We start from the raw sequence: 12549 nt of genomic DNA on the forward strand, positions 1-12549 counted from the left end.
TACACGTCACGAACTACATGCCGCACTACACGTCACGCACTATATGCCGCACTACACGTCACGCACTATATGCTGCACTACACGTCACGCACCAAATGCCGCACGAAATATCGCGCACAACACGCCACACATGTCGCGTATTACATATCTCGATCAATCATTGATGTGGTCGAGATTTAAAATACTTAATTCCACGAATCTCAACATTATCGACAATACACGTCAAAAATAATGTCGAATGGTGGAAGTGCAACTCTTTAATACCTTTTCAGCCAGGTTTCTAACCGTTCCGTGTGGTGGCAGGCCACTTGTTGTGAGAACAAAGTTCACCACAAACCAAAAATAAATTTTAGGACTAATTCGGTGACATCTACCGACATAAATCAAATTATAAAATGTACTAAAGGCGCTAAAGCAACAGCCACATCGCTTGGATGCGTGCTAAATACGTTTTTTCTTCATTTCTTTGCGCGCATAAGTATTTACTTATGGCCTTTAATTTTTATTTCAATTAAATTTTATTTCAATAAAATTTTTTTTTTTCTTCTGCGAAAATATATTAGATATATTTTTTTTTGATTACGCCACCCAAAAAACATTCCGCCAACCTCAATTTGGGCATGATCAATGATACCAATATTCTTTCAGATCATGGCCAAACCTTATTGGCCAAGTCAGAGGGAGGCGCAAAGCGTTTCGACGTTGCTTGCCAGCTCTGCGGCAGGGATCATAGCCTTAGGATCTGTGCCGAATATCGAAAAAAATCCCCAGAAGAGAGGTTGCGGGCAGTACTTCTGCATAAGTACTGTCCAAACTGTCTGTCGCCTTTCCACCGCGTGGACAAATGTAACAGCAAGTATCGCTGCAAGAGGTGCCAAGAGAAGCACCACACCACGCTTCATTTAGATGAGCGTCGACCGGTCAGCGACGAGACGACCACAAACGGCGAAGACAACACGTCCGACGATGCGTTGTCGATCAACCTCTCGGGGCCGGATAAATCCTGGGCTCAGCAGGTGGAGGAAGAGGAAATGGAGGAAGAGAGAGCGAAAATGGAGGAAGAGCGACCAAAAACGGAGACAAGACCGTCAATGGTAAATCATGGGATGCGCAGTTTCCGGCCGCAGTTACAGCATGAAAGAAGCGCGGCGAAAGCAAACAAACTTCGAAACCAACAAAATAATTGGCGGCACCGTGAGGTCGGACCCCATCGAAACTCAGCTAAATCGTCCAAACTCGCAAGGCAGCAACGGCGAAAGAAATCGACGCCATACTCTCTTGAAGCCCAAAGTACAATGAAGCTAACGCGCGACACGCCGGAAGGCTTCCGGACAGGGCGGCTGCTCCAGGCTACACCATCGCCCATCATGCGGCCTTTCGTGCTCACTAAGCCGACGGCCATAGTACGAATCGAATCGCGTGGGCATTTACACCTGGTTCGGGCCATTATTGATCCCTGCGCCACCAGCACGATCGTCGATGCGGAGCTGGTACGCGACTTACAATTGGAGCGCCAAGGGCATGGACAATGCACCCTCATACTGCGCGGCAAATTCGGAGCGTCGACACACATAACAACCCAAGCAGCCGTCGTCGAAAGCCATTTCCCTTTGAGTCCACCGTCCAATGTGGACCCCAAGATTGCCACGCCCTTTGAGTTCATGCGGCTGGCAGATCCGCAATTCTACCGCTCATCACCGATACGGCTTACACTCGGCGCTGACATTTACGCCGAAATGATGGTGAGCGGTACACCGGCATCGACAATTGGCGGTCTCCTAACCCAACCGACCATGTTCGGGTTGGTGGTCTCGGGAGCCTGCCAAAAATAAATATCGGACTTTCACGCCTCACACATGCGCCATCTTATATATATTTAAGTAAATATGCACGGAATTTAAAACCACGTACGTATATCTAATAATTTCTTTTCTTTTTCCACAGGAGAGCGAAACGTGAGGTCAACCATCTGGCGTGCAGTGCTTGCAGTCCGCATCTGCACTGCCTTCTTCCATTACACCGCCTTATTGGACGTGCGATCACGTGGCATCCTTTTTTTAATGTTTTCTTTGTTGCTTACGGCAAGGGGGCCGGTATGTTTAGGCCACAGGCCTAAATATATCTCCCCTCCCTCGTAACATAATTTTCTTTGTTATTTTCATTCGTTTACTACCACCCACATATCCTTGTGATCACTAATACACACAGGCATATGTGAGTGGTAGTACGCATGTATCTTAGATTTTACCGCTGTGAGCCCGCGGTATAGCAACTTTATTGCCGGGAAACCCAACGAAGGAGCTGTATCTCGGGTTCATCGGCTCATGTCGCAAAGAGGCTCGTTCACTTTTGATCCAGCAGCCAGCAAAGGTACACGTAATCACACGTCCACGTAAGTGCAAATTTTCATAATTATTATTACATATATCATTTTCCACAACATTTGTTAAACCTTTTCTTAACACTTGTTGTATTTATATAAATAAAAGCACACTGTGAATTCCTTTTTTATTAAACCTTTTTGGTGTTTTTATTTTCTTCCCCTTTTTTCGCCTTAACTATTATTTAACAAATACGTGGGTGCGCGCCGTTGCCACCACGCATTTGTTCAGAGAGGTTTTTCAAAATTAGAAATTATTTCAACTCGTTCAAAAGAAGGCCTGATTACTTCACTAGAAATTTCATAACTTAGAAAGTCCAATTTTTCAACTCCGAAAATACAATTTGTAGTGTGAAGTTCCATTTCGGAACTTCTTCAAAAAATTGTTATTGTGCGCACTCTAATGCACGCACGCTCCACTCAAACACCAAAAACACGTATTTTGTAGATTTAGTTTTACTTAGTCTTTATTTAAGTAGCTTTAGTAAATATTATTTATCAAATTTAGTTTCTGTAGTATACTAAGTAGTTTTTAGTTACTTTCACTAAACTAAGTAAGTTCTTAGTTCGTATAATATTTTATTTTTACGTTTTTGCTTGCACACACTTCGTTCAACATTTTTTAATAATGGCCGCCTTTTCTTTTTCCGACCTCCCCGTTTCCAACTTGTTTCAACACCTGTTGTCCATTCACAATAGACAACAGGGTTGCACCAAGTGGGAAACAGGGTGAGATCATAAGGCTGCTGTTACACCATCCCCCTTTTCGAAAAAAAGTTTGAAGTCGACAAGTTGATCAGGGTTGTCGGCCTCAACCTTTTTTGGGTGGTTTTTACATTCATCCCTATTGAAAAAAAATGAGGAAAATTTTGAACTTTTGCGACAAATATACCTAGGCTAACTTGGCTAATTTAACTAATTACATTTATTTGTATTTTAACCTACATATTTACTTATCTAAATATTAGTAGTTTATTTATTTTTGTTTGGGGTTTTTTGTAAGTTATCTTAGTTGACTTAGTTACTTACATCTATTTGTACCTGAAGCCTACATATGTACATATATTAATATTAGTAGTTTATATGTATTTTGGTTGTTGTTTTTTTTTTTTTTTTTTTGTAATTCAAAATTTCATTTTTGTGGATTTCTTTAGATGTATTAGCTTATGCGTACGTTTTATTTTTATTTAAATTTGCTTTTACTTAATTAAGTAAGGTTTTAAAGTATAATAAATTTCGGTTTAAATTTGCTTTATTAGCGTAATGAAATAGTAAAAATCTTTTTTGACTATCTCAAAATGAAATTGGGTACATCCGATTGTATTTATCTAGGCACTCCTCTTATGCGGTTTTTATGTACCGTTTTGTATTTTTTATTTTCGTTATAAAAATGGTTACATTTACACCGTCTATATTTGTTACTAAATATGGACCCTGATATATGTTTTTATGTTTTTCCCGTGGTTCTTTTTGAACTAAAACCTTATCGTTTATGTTTACTATTATTGGTTGTGCATTTTTGTCATATGCATCTTTATTCCTTATTTTGTGTTTTTCTACTAACTCTTTAGCCTAGGCGTGGCATTTTTGCATTCGGTACTTTACTTCTTTTGAGTAATTTTCGATATTATAAATTGATTCAATTCTTTCGTTCTTCAGCTCAGATGGCACAATGGCCTTTTTACCAAAAATTAGTTCAAAAGGAGTAAGTTTATTATCGAATACCGTATTTGGCGTTGTGTTATGCCAAAACGTAAAATATCTCAAAAATGTATCCCAATCATCAAAGGAATCATCTAAGTACGCACGTAGGTACTCGTTAAAAACTCTATGGTTTCTTTCGACAGTTCCTACGGTTTCGTGGTGATATGGTGTAGAAAAGTTGTGATCAATATTTAATAAACTGGTTAGATTTGCAAAAATTTCATTTTTGAATTCAGTGCCTAAATCTGATTTAATGGATTTCATAGCACCGTATATTAAAATAAAGCCTTAGAATAGTGCTGACGCGATGGTTTTTGCACTTTTATCAGGTATTGATATTGTAACTAAGTATTTCTTCAGATCGCAGATTATGGTAAGCGCGAACTTATTACCATATCTCGATTCTGGCAATGGGCCTATGGTATCAATTACGACAATGTCAGGAGTAGGAGTTAGAACGAGTTCTTCTTTATTTCCTATTTTGACTTTGTTCAGAAGACATTTTTCACATTTCCTAACATAACTAGCTATGTCTTTTGTCATGTTTTTCCAGTAAAATTTATTTCGTAATTTGGCGTACAATTTTTTCGTTCCACAGTGACCTCCAGTGATGGGATCATTGTGATAAATTGCTAATAATTTTGATTTTTGTTCCTGATCAGTGATTGTTTCAATTGGATCCTTTAAAATAACTTTTAAAAGTTGTAAAAGCTTATTTCCTCTTTCTTTAAAATTTGTAATTGTAATGTATTTGAAAATTAAATCGTTTTTTGGCCATTCTATTTCCTTAATATTAAGTTTTCCGGCTTCTTTTTCTAGCCTCGAAAGTAAAGTATCGAAATTCTTTATTTCGCTAGAAAATTCATAATCAAGTAAAATTGTTCTTTTATGCTTTATATGCTTTATATTCTTAAAAATTGTTTATTGTTTTTATCATGAAATATTTCTGATCTAATACGAGGAATTTTTTTTGAAAAGTTATGAGTGAATTTATCATACACGTTTATTGTTTGTATATTTTCACATAAGTCTATATTTCCGGTAGAACTACATTTATCTTTTTTCTTACTCATAGCCCTAGTCTGAACTGCAAATATATTTTTGGTTGATTCTTTTATTTCGCCAATGGTTATACGAGAAAGTGCATCAGCTCCTACATTTGATTTTCCCTTTATGTGCTCTATTGTGAAATTGTATTCTGCCAACTCAAGTCTAATTCTAGAAAGTTTTGAAGATGGGTCTTTCATAGTGAATAGATAGACTAATGGCCTATGATCTGATTTTACAATAAAGTGATTTCCATAAACGTATGGTCTGAATTGTTTAATGGCAAAATAAATGGCTAATAGTTCTAACTCAATGATGGCTTTCTTTTGTTCTGCCTCATTAAAAGATTTTGACGCAAAACATATGGGTAAATCGCTGCCTTGATGTTCTTGGCTGAGTATTGCTCCACATCCCGTCTTAGAAGCGTCTACTGTAATGGTAAACTGTTTGGAAAAATCTGGGTATTGTAATATCGTTGGTGACATTAGGGATGCTCTTAGTGCATCAAAGGCTTTATCGCATGCCTCGTCCCAGTTAAATTCTACTCTTTTTCTATTCAGGCTATTCAGAGGTGCTGCCAGAGATGCAAAGTTTGGAATAAAGCGTCTGTAGTAGTTGGCAAAAGCTACAAACCGTCTTACAGCGTCCTTGTCTGTTGGCTTAGTATAGTTACGAATTGCGTCTATTTTAGATTCGTCTGGTGACAGACCTTCAGCTGAGCATTTGTGTCTTAGAAAATTACATTTATTTGGATTGAGTTTAAGGTTGAATGATCTACAAGTATTGAATACTTTAGACAAATCCTTAATGTGATGGGATTCGCTACAGCCGATGACTAAAATGTCATCTACATAAAGAAAAGCTACATTAGGTGGTATTCCTGAAAATGCGATGGTCATCATCCTAGAAAACGAATTTGGTGCAATGTTCAAACCAAATGGCAATACCTTCCATCGATACGCTCCGCGATCAGTAGAAAATGAGGTTATATCGCGTGAATCTACGTGTAAAGGTATTTGGTGAAATCCAGAAAAAAGGTCTAAGGTTGAGAAAAATTTTGCTCTGCCAAGATTGTCTAAAATATCATCGATTCGTGCTAATGGAAATTTGTCTGCTATTAGCTTCTTGTTAACTGCGCAAAAGTCAACACACATTCGGTATGCTTTTTTGCCATTTATTTTCTTTTTAGGAACTAAGATAAGAGGACTGTTGTAGTTAGAATAGCTTTCTTCTATTAAATCATTTTCTAATAATTTTGTAACTTCTCTGTTAATTTGTTCCCGCTGCGAATAGGGTAGATGATAATTCTTTATATACACTGGCTCGTTGTCAGTTAACCGCAATTTCTGCTCATAAAAATTATTTAACGTCATTTTATCGTTGTCAAGCGCGAATATGTCAGCATATTGTATGCATACATCTAAAAGTTCAGATGGTGCATCTTTTGGAATTTGATCTTTTAAAATCGAAGTTATTTCGTTAATTCGCTTCTCATCTGACTTAGTTTTGTCGATTACATAGACGTGATAATTTGATAAGTTTTCTTCTTTAATAGAATTTTAGTGTACGAATTGTACATCACTTGTGGTATTGATTAATTTTATGACTGGATTATTGGAATTTGTAATACATCTTGCGGTAAATACGCCTTTTTGTATTTCTTGAGATTCAACGAAAAGTGGAGTTGTTGAGTGACCTAAGTCGAAAATTCGAAAAACTTCGCATCTTGGTGGTATAATACACATATCTCTTTCTGTTCCGTGTAGGATTGGCATAATGACTTTTTCTTTGTTTGCCCAGAATGACATGCTACTATTTGAGTAATTTATTACACATTTGTTATGATGAAGAAAATCTTTACCTAGTATACCGTCTGATGGGATATTGAAGTCATCGTTTACCACATGTAAGCTATGTTCGATTAGATTATTAGAAAAATTTAGGTCTATGTTTATTTTACCTATGGTAGGAACAGAATTTGATGTAACGCCTGTGATATTAACTATATCGTCAGAATTAATTGGAATTTGCTTATTTAAGCTTGAAATTTTAATCAGAGAAATATCAGCTTGTGTATCTAGTAAAAATGTACATAATTTGTTAGATCCGGTTATATAAATTTCGACAAAATCTGAGCAATTTAGGTTTAGAAAAAAAATATTTTTAATATTTATTCGTTTATCTCCTCGTCCCTCAGTGTTCGCTGCTGAGGGGCGTCCAAGTTTAAAGAGTGAACGTTTGCATTATTTCGCGTATTTGAACTTCCGGCGTTAGTATTGGTACTGTTTTCTAGCCTTTTTTGACTGTTGCTACTGTTACGCGAGTTACTATTGTTTCGATTGTCGTTGTTTTGCCTCTAGTTGTTGTTTTGCCTATTTTGATTGTTATTATTGTATCTACCGTTATTATTGTTGTTGTACCTATTGAAATTATTGTTGTTATTGAACCTGTGAAATTACTATTGTTGTTGTATCTATTATTGTTGTTGTAGTAGTTATTGCCTCTATTGTTATTGCGAAAGTTGGTTTGATTGTTAAACCTTGATCGAAAAGCTAATACCTGTCTTTCTGTAGCCAGATTGTTTTGTTCGACTATCATTTTTGCTACGACGTCTTTTGCGTCACTAAAAGAGATTAATGCGAGAATTGATTTGACTAAGTCTGAGCGCGTATTTAGCCTACAAACATTTACTGACTGTTCGACTGCCATCTCGTGCGCTTTGTCTTTTGATATTCCCTCGATAATTAGAGACTTCTCTAAAGCATCAGATAATTCCTCTACTCGTTTAGCAAACTCGGCTAAATTATTGTTCGTAACTTTCTGTGAAGCTATTTTCCCTGCAACGACTTTAGAGTTGTCTGGCTTTATTCGGCTTTTAAGCGCATCTTTAATTTCTTGGATAGATGTTATATTTGTCGGAATTGCTTCTCTTGCTTTCCCTTCGAGCTTCGATTTAACAAGTGAAATGAAAGTTGGTATAAGATCTAGATATATACAGCCTTCTACTAGTTCAATTTTATCTATGAAGGAATTTAGCACTAAGGGATCACCGTTATAGTTTTCCCTGAATAAGGGCGCCCAGGACCCAATAAACTGTCTCGTTTGCTCTGGTGTAGCCATTATTGTTGGTTCTAGAAAATTAGTACGAGAGGTTGGAATTTGAGAAAGTTGTTAAAAGCCCTAAAGAATTGTTTGATTTAACGACTGGGTTATCGAAACCACAGAAGTTTTCTTGCAATGAAATATTTTCAGTATGCGGTAAAGAACAACTTTGTTCGCCGATATGACTGTCGAGTGTTTCCGGCTTTGCTGAGTAAGAGATTTCTTCTTCTTCCTCAGAATCGATTTTGTATGCATCGAAGGATTCTTTTTCTTCCCGATCAGTATCTGATATAAAAATGTTATCTTGGACTAAGTCGCTGTAATTCGTTGGTACTTTAACTGTGCAGTTGAGTTTTGTAAAACATTTAATTAATTCTTCCCTACAACGTGATTACCTTTTATTCACAGCAACTGGCCTAGGTCGGTTTTCAAAATGACCATTTACCTCTACTAAAATGTTATTATATGCCTCAATTAAAGAATTTTTATATTCATCTAACTTCTCTTGCCTTGTCGGTAAAGAACGACCTGTATGCAAAACGCGTTTTTTAATTTTAAAGAAATTTTCTCTCAATTCTTTGAATTTTGTTTCGAAATTTGACATTAGCAGAAGGAAGACTCTTACACTTGCAGCTTTGTATGCTTCGATATTAAGAAATTTTAATGAAAAAGAAGGATGAAATGATTTTATAATCTAAATCAAATTGTGAAAAAGTTGCAAGTTTGAGGTATGAATATGAACGAATTTGAATGAAAAAGAAATTTGGAATGGTTTTAGAATTTTAAATTGTTTGAGTTGTGAATAAGAACAAATTTGAATGGAAGAGAGATTTCAAATGGTTTTGTAACCTAAATTGTATTAATCTAAATTGAATTGTTGCTGCAGATTTGAGACATGAATGTGAACAAATTTGAATTGACAGGGAATATGAAATGGTTTTATCACCTAAGTTGAATTAATAAAAGTGGCAAGTTTGTGTTATGAATGTCAATTTTAATTGAAAAGAAATTTAAAATGATTTTATAATCTAATTTGAAACCGCTTTACTTGAATTTTGTATTGAATTTTGAAGTAAAATTAATGAATTGAATAAATTTGTTATTTATTTGAAGTTGGAGTCACTTGAAAGACAGCTGGGTTGTATTCCCTGTGAACAATGAATTAAATTTTGGTTTAAAAAAAATATTTTTTATACCGGGTGTGCTACCATATACGGTATACAAGAGAGAATCCTGATCTATTTTTCCAATTTTCCAAGACAATATTAATTTTAAACGTCATATGTTTATAGCAATTTAGTATTTATTTCAATATTGTTTAACGTGGCGGCCGCACCGTTACACAAAAAAAATCTTTAAATTTTACGTGACGGCCGCACCGTTGCACAAAAATGTTAATTTTAATATTTAACGTGTCGGCCGCACCGTTTCACCAAAAAATGTTTCTTTTTTTATATTAAAATTAGTTTTTTTTTTTAAGGATTTTAAAGTATTTCAAAAATATCGAATGTAATAGGATAAAGTTTTTATTGTATTAAATTTTCATAAAGCGTATTTACGTATATGTATACTTTGTTTTAAAATTCAATATATTCGGTTTATTATGTTCATATACCGACACACTTTATAAGAATTTGATTGTTTTCAAATATAGACTTTGCATATGTAATTTGTTATGCATCACTGTAAATTTTTGTAAGGAAAATATAAATTCCGGTGTTATGTGTGTCACCAGTTAAGTTGTATTAATTTTTTAAAGTAGTAAAATATTTTAAAAGTATTTAATGTTTTCAAAATTATTAAATTTTTAATGTTTTAAATTTTTACACAATGTTTCTGTGTAATGCATAATCCCTTTTTTTTTTTAAATGCAACATACTCGCTTTTAGCCATAGTTTATTTATTATATGCATATGCACACACATTTATACAGATTTATTGTTTCCAAATATGGACTGTATATTACGTTGTATTTTGTATATTTTATAAAGAAAGTGTATAGTATCACCAATTTCACTTTTCGCATTGTAAATTTTGTAAATTTTAGTGGATACTTTTAATTGATGCAAAAAAAATTCAAAATTCATTTCAAATTTTTTAAAAAAATTTAAATGTTTTATATAATATGTAATGTGTTATGCGGACGCACCGCCTTTAATCAAAAAATTGTAGAGTTAAGTGTACATATATATGTATTAGAATCCCTATGGAAAAAGTAATTTATTAAATACATACATACTGTAACGAATTTGCAGCAAATCCTCTTATTTGCAATCCTCTGCTAAGTTCGAATCACTAAACTGTTGAATAAATAACTCCAATTTGTAATAATGCAAAATGGCCTTTATTAAAGTACTATTCAAAATAACACTGCTATTGCTCGCTAGATATCGTCTTAATCAAACTGCTTGACAACTCAAATCAAACTGAATTACTTCTTACTCGCCTGCCCCGCTTTTATAGTTTACGCTGCATACTTCTAGGCTCTTCGATTTCCAGAAGTTACTAGTTAGTTTCGGCTACAAAATCGCCAGCCACAACTACGTGCACAAATTATTGCTCTCTCTTGTGACAACTCAGATAAGATATATGCATGTGTTTGTGCATTGCCGCTCCGCTGCTCGTATACGTACATATGTGTAGACGCAATTATTTATTCGTTTATGTAGATACATAATGATTGAATTATTGATGTGAATGTTTGTAGTTTACAGTCTCTCGCGCATACATAGGCGTATAAGTAAATGCATCTGTGTGTGACATCTTTCGGCTGCCTTATATATGTGTATACATGATTTGATTATTGACGTAAATACTGCTTTTCGTGACCTTGGCATCGTCTCAGTGATGGTATAACATAGTGATGTTAATATCCGTGACACTGCCCTCCACCTAAGTCTGATCGTCCCGGTCAGACAAATCTCTCGATCTAAACGCTGCTAATCTCTCCAAATGAACCACTTTCATTTTGGTTCGTGGTTTGGTAGTGGTTTGTATGCGGTACACTACATCGTTGATCCGTTTTACAACTTTGTATGGGCCTTCCCAATTACACTGCAATTTCGGGGACAAACCTTTTTTTCGTTGTGGGTTGTATAGCAGCACCGAATCTCCTTCCTGAAACCCTTCCGAATTAATTGCTTTATCGTACCTCGCTTTCATCTTGTCACTCATAATCTTTGCTCGTTGCCTTATCAGATCGTGTATTTCTCTCAGCTCTTCTTCCAAGATACCAGTGGATTTCTTGACATTCCTCTCCGCATCGGCAACTATCCCATACTTCAAATCAGCTGGCAGTCGAAGGTCATTGCCAAAAATTACCTTTGCGGGAGTTTGGCCCGTTGTGTCATGTACTGCCGATCGGTAGGCCATCAAGAATAATGATATGTGTGTATCCCAGTCCTTATGGTACTTGTCGACTACTTTCCTTAAATGCTCCTCCAATGTTCTATTGAAGCGTTCCACCATACCATCGGACTGAGGATGCAATGCATTTGTCCGTGTTTTTCGAATGCCCAACTTCTTGCACATTTCTTGGAACACAGCTGATTCAAAATTCATGCCTTGGTCAGAATATAACTCCATTGGTACACCATACCTTGCAACCCATTCGTTTTTAACCACTTCTGCTACTGTTTCTGCTTCTTGGTTTGGGATTGGGTATACCTCTGGCCATTTACTGAAATAATCCATAACCACCAGTATGTATTTGTTTCCGCGGTTGCTAGTAGGAAATGGACCTGCGACATCCATGGCGATCCTTTCAAATGGTGCACCTGAAATATACTGCTTCATCTGGCCATGACTTCGGGTTTTGGGCCCTTTCGCTCTGTTGCATACCTCGCAGTTGGCAATCCACTCGGTGACCGACTGACGGCAACCAACCCAATAGAATCTATGCTTAATTTTTCGAGTGTCTTCGTGATTCCAAGATGACCTCCACTTGGACCATTGTGCAGCTCGCTGAGCACGTCAGGAATCCTCTTCCTGGGAACAACTATCAGTTTCTTCTTGCATTGACCATCCTCACTCTCCCATACTCGATGCAAGTAACCGGATATCAATTCTAAACTGTTCCACTGTGCACAATATGACTTCGCAATGGGACTCTCTGCTGACATCTCCTCTCTGCTTGGTCTTTCGTTTCGTTCGAGCCCTTGCATAACATGTGACAGATCTGTATCTTCTAGCTGACACTTTCTTAGTTGTTCCTTGTCCCATTCATCCGTACACGTTATAGTCATTAGCCGGACATCTATAATGTCTTCTTTAGCCTCGGCCTTTGAGCAGTGCTTGCATTCCAGACTACATGGTCT

At 36.2% G+C, this 12549-nt stretch overlaps 1 protein-coding gene across 1 annotated transcript in view; it reads right to left on the reverse strand.

Moving 5' to 3' along the window:
* Ptp52F (Protein tyrosine phosphatase 52F) overlaps positions 1-12549 on the reverse strand; it is a 2268497-nt gene that overhangs the window by 945837 nt on the left and 1310111 nt on the right. The window lies entirely within an intron of this gene.

This window comes from Eurosta solidaginis, chromosome 3, assembly GCF_040869045.1.
Source record: "Eurosta solidaginis isolate ZX-2024a chromosome 3, ASM4086904v1, whole genome shotgun sequence".
Lineage (NCBI taxonomy): Eukaryota > Metazoa > Arthropoda > Insecta > Diptera > Tephritidae > Eurosta > Eurosta solidaginis.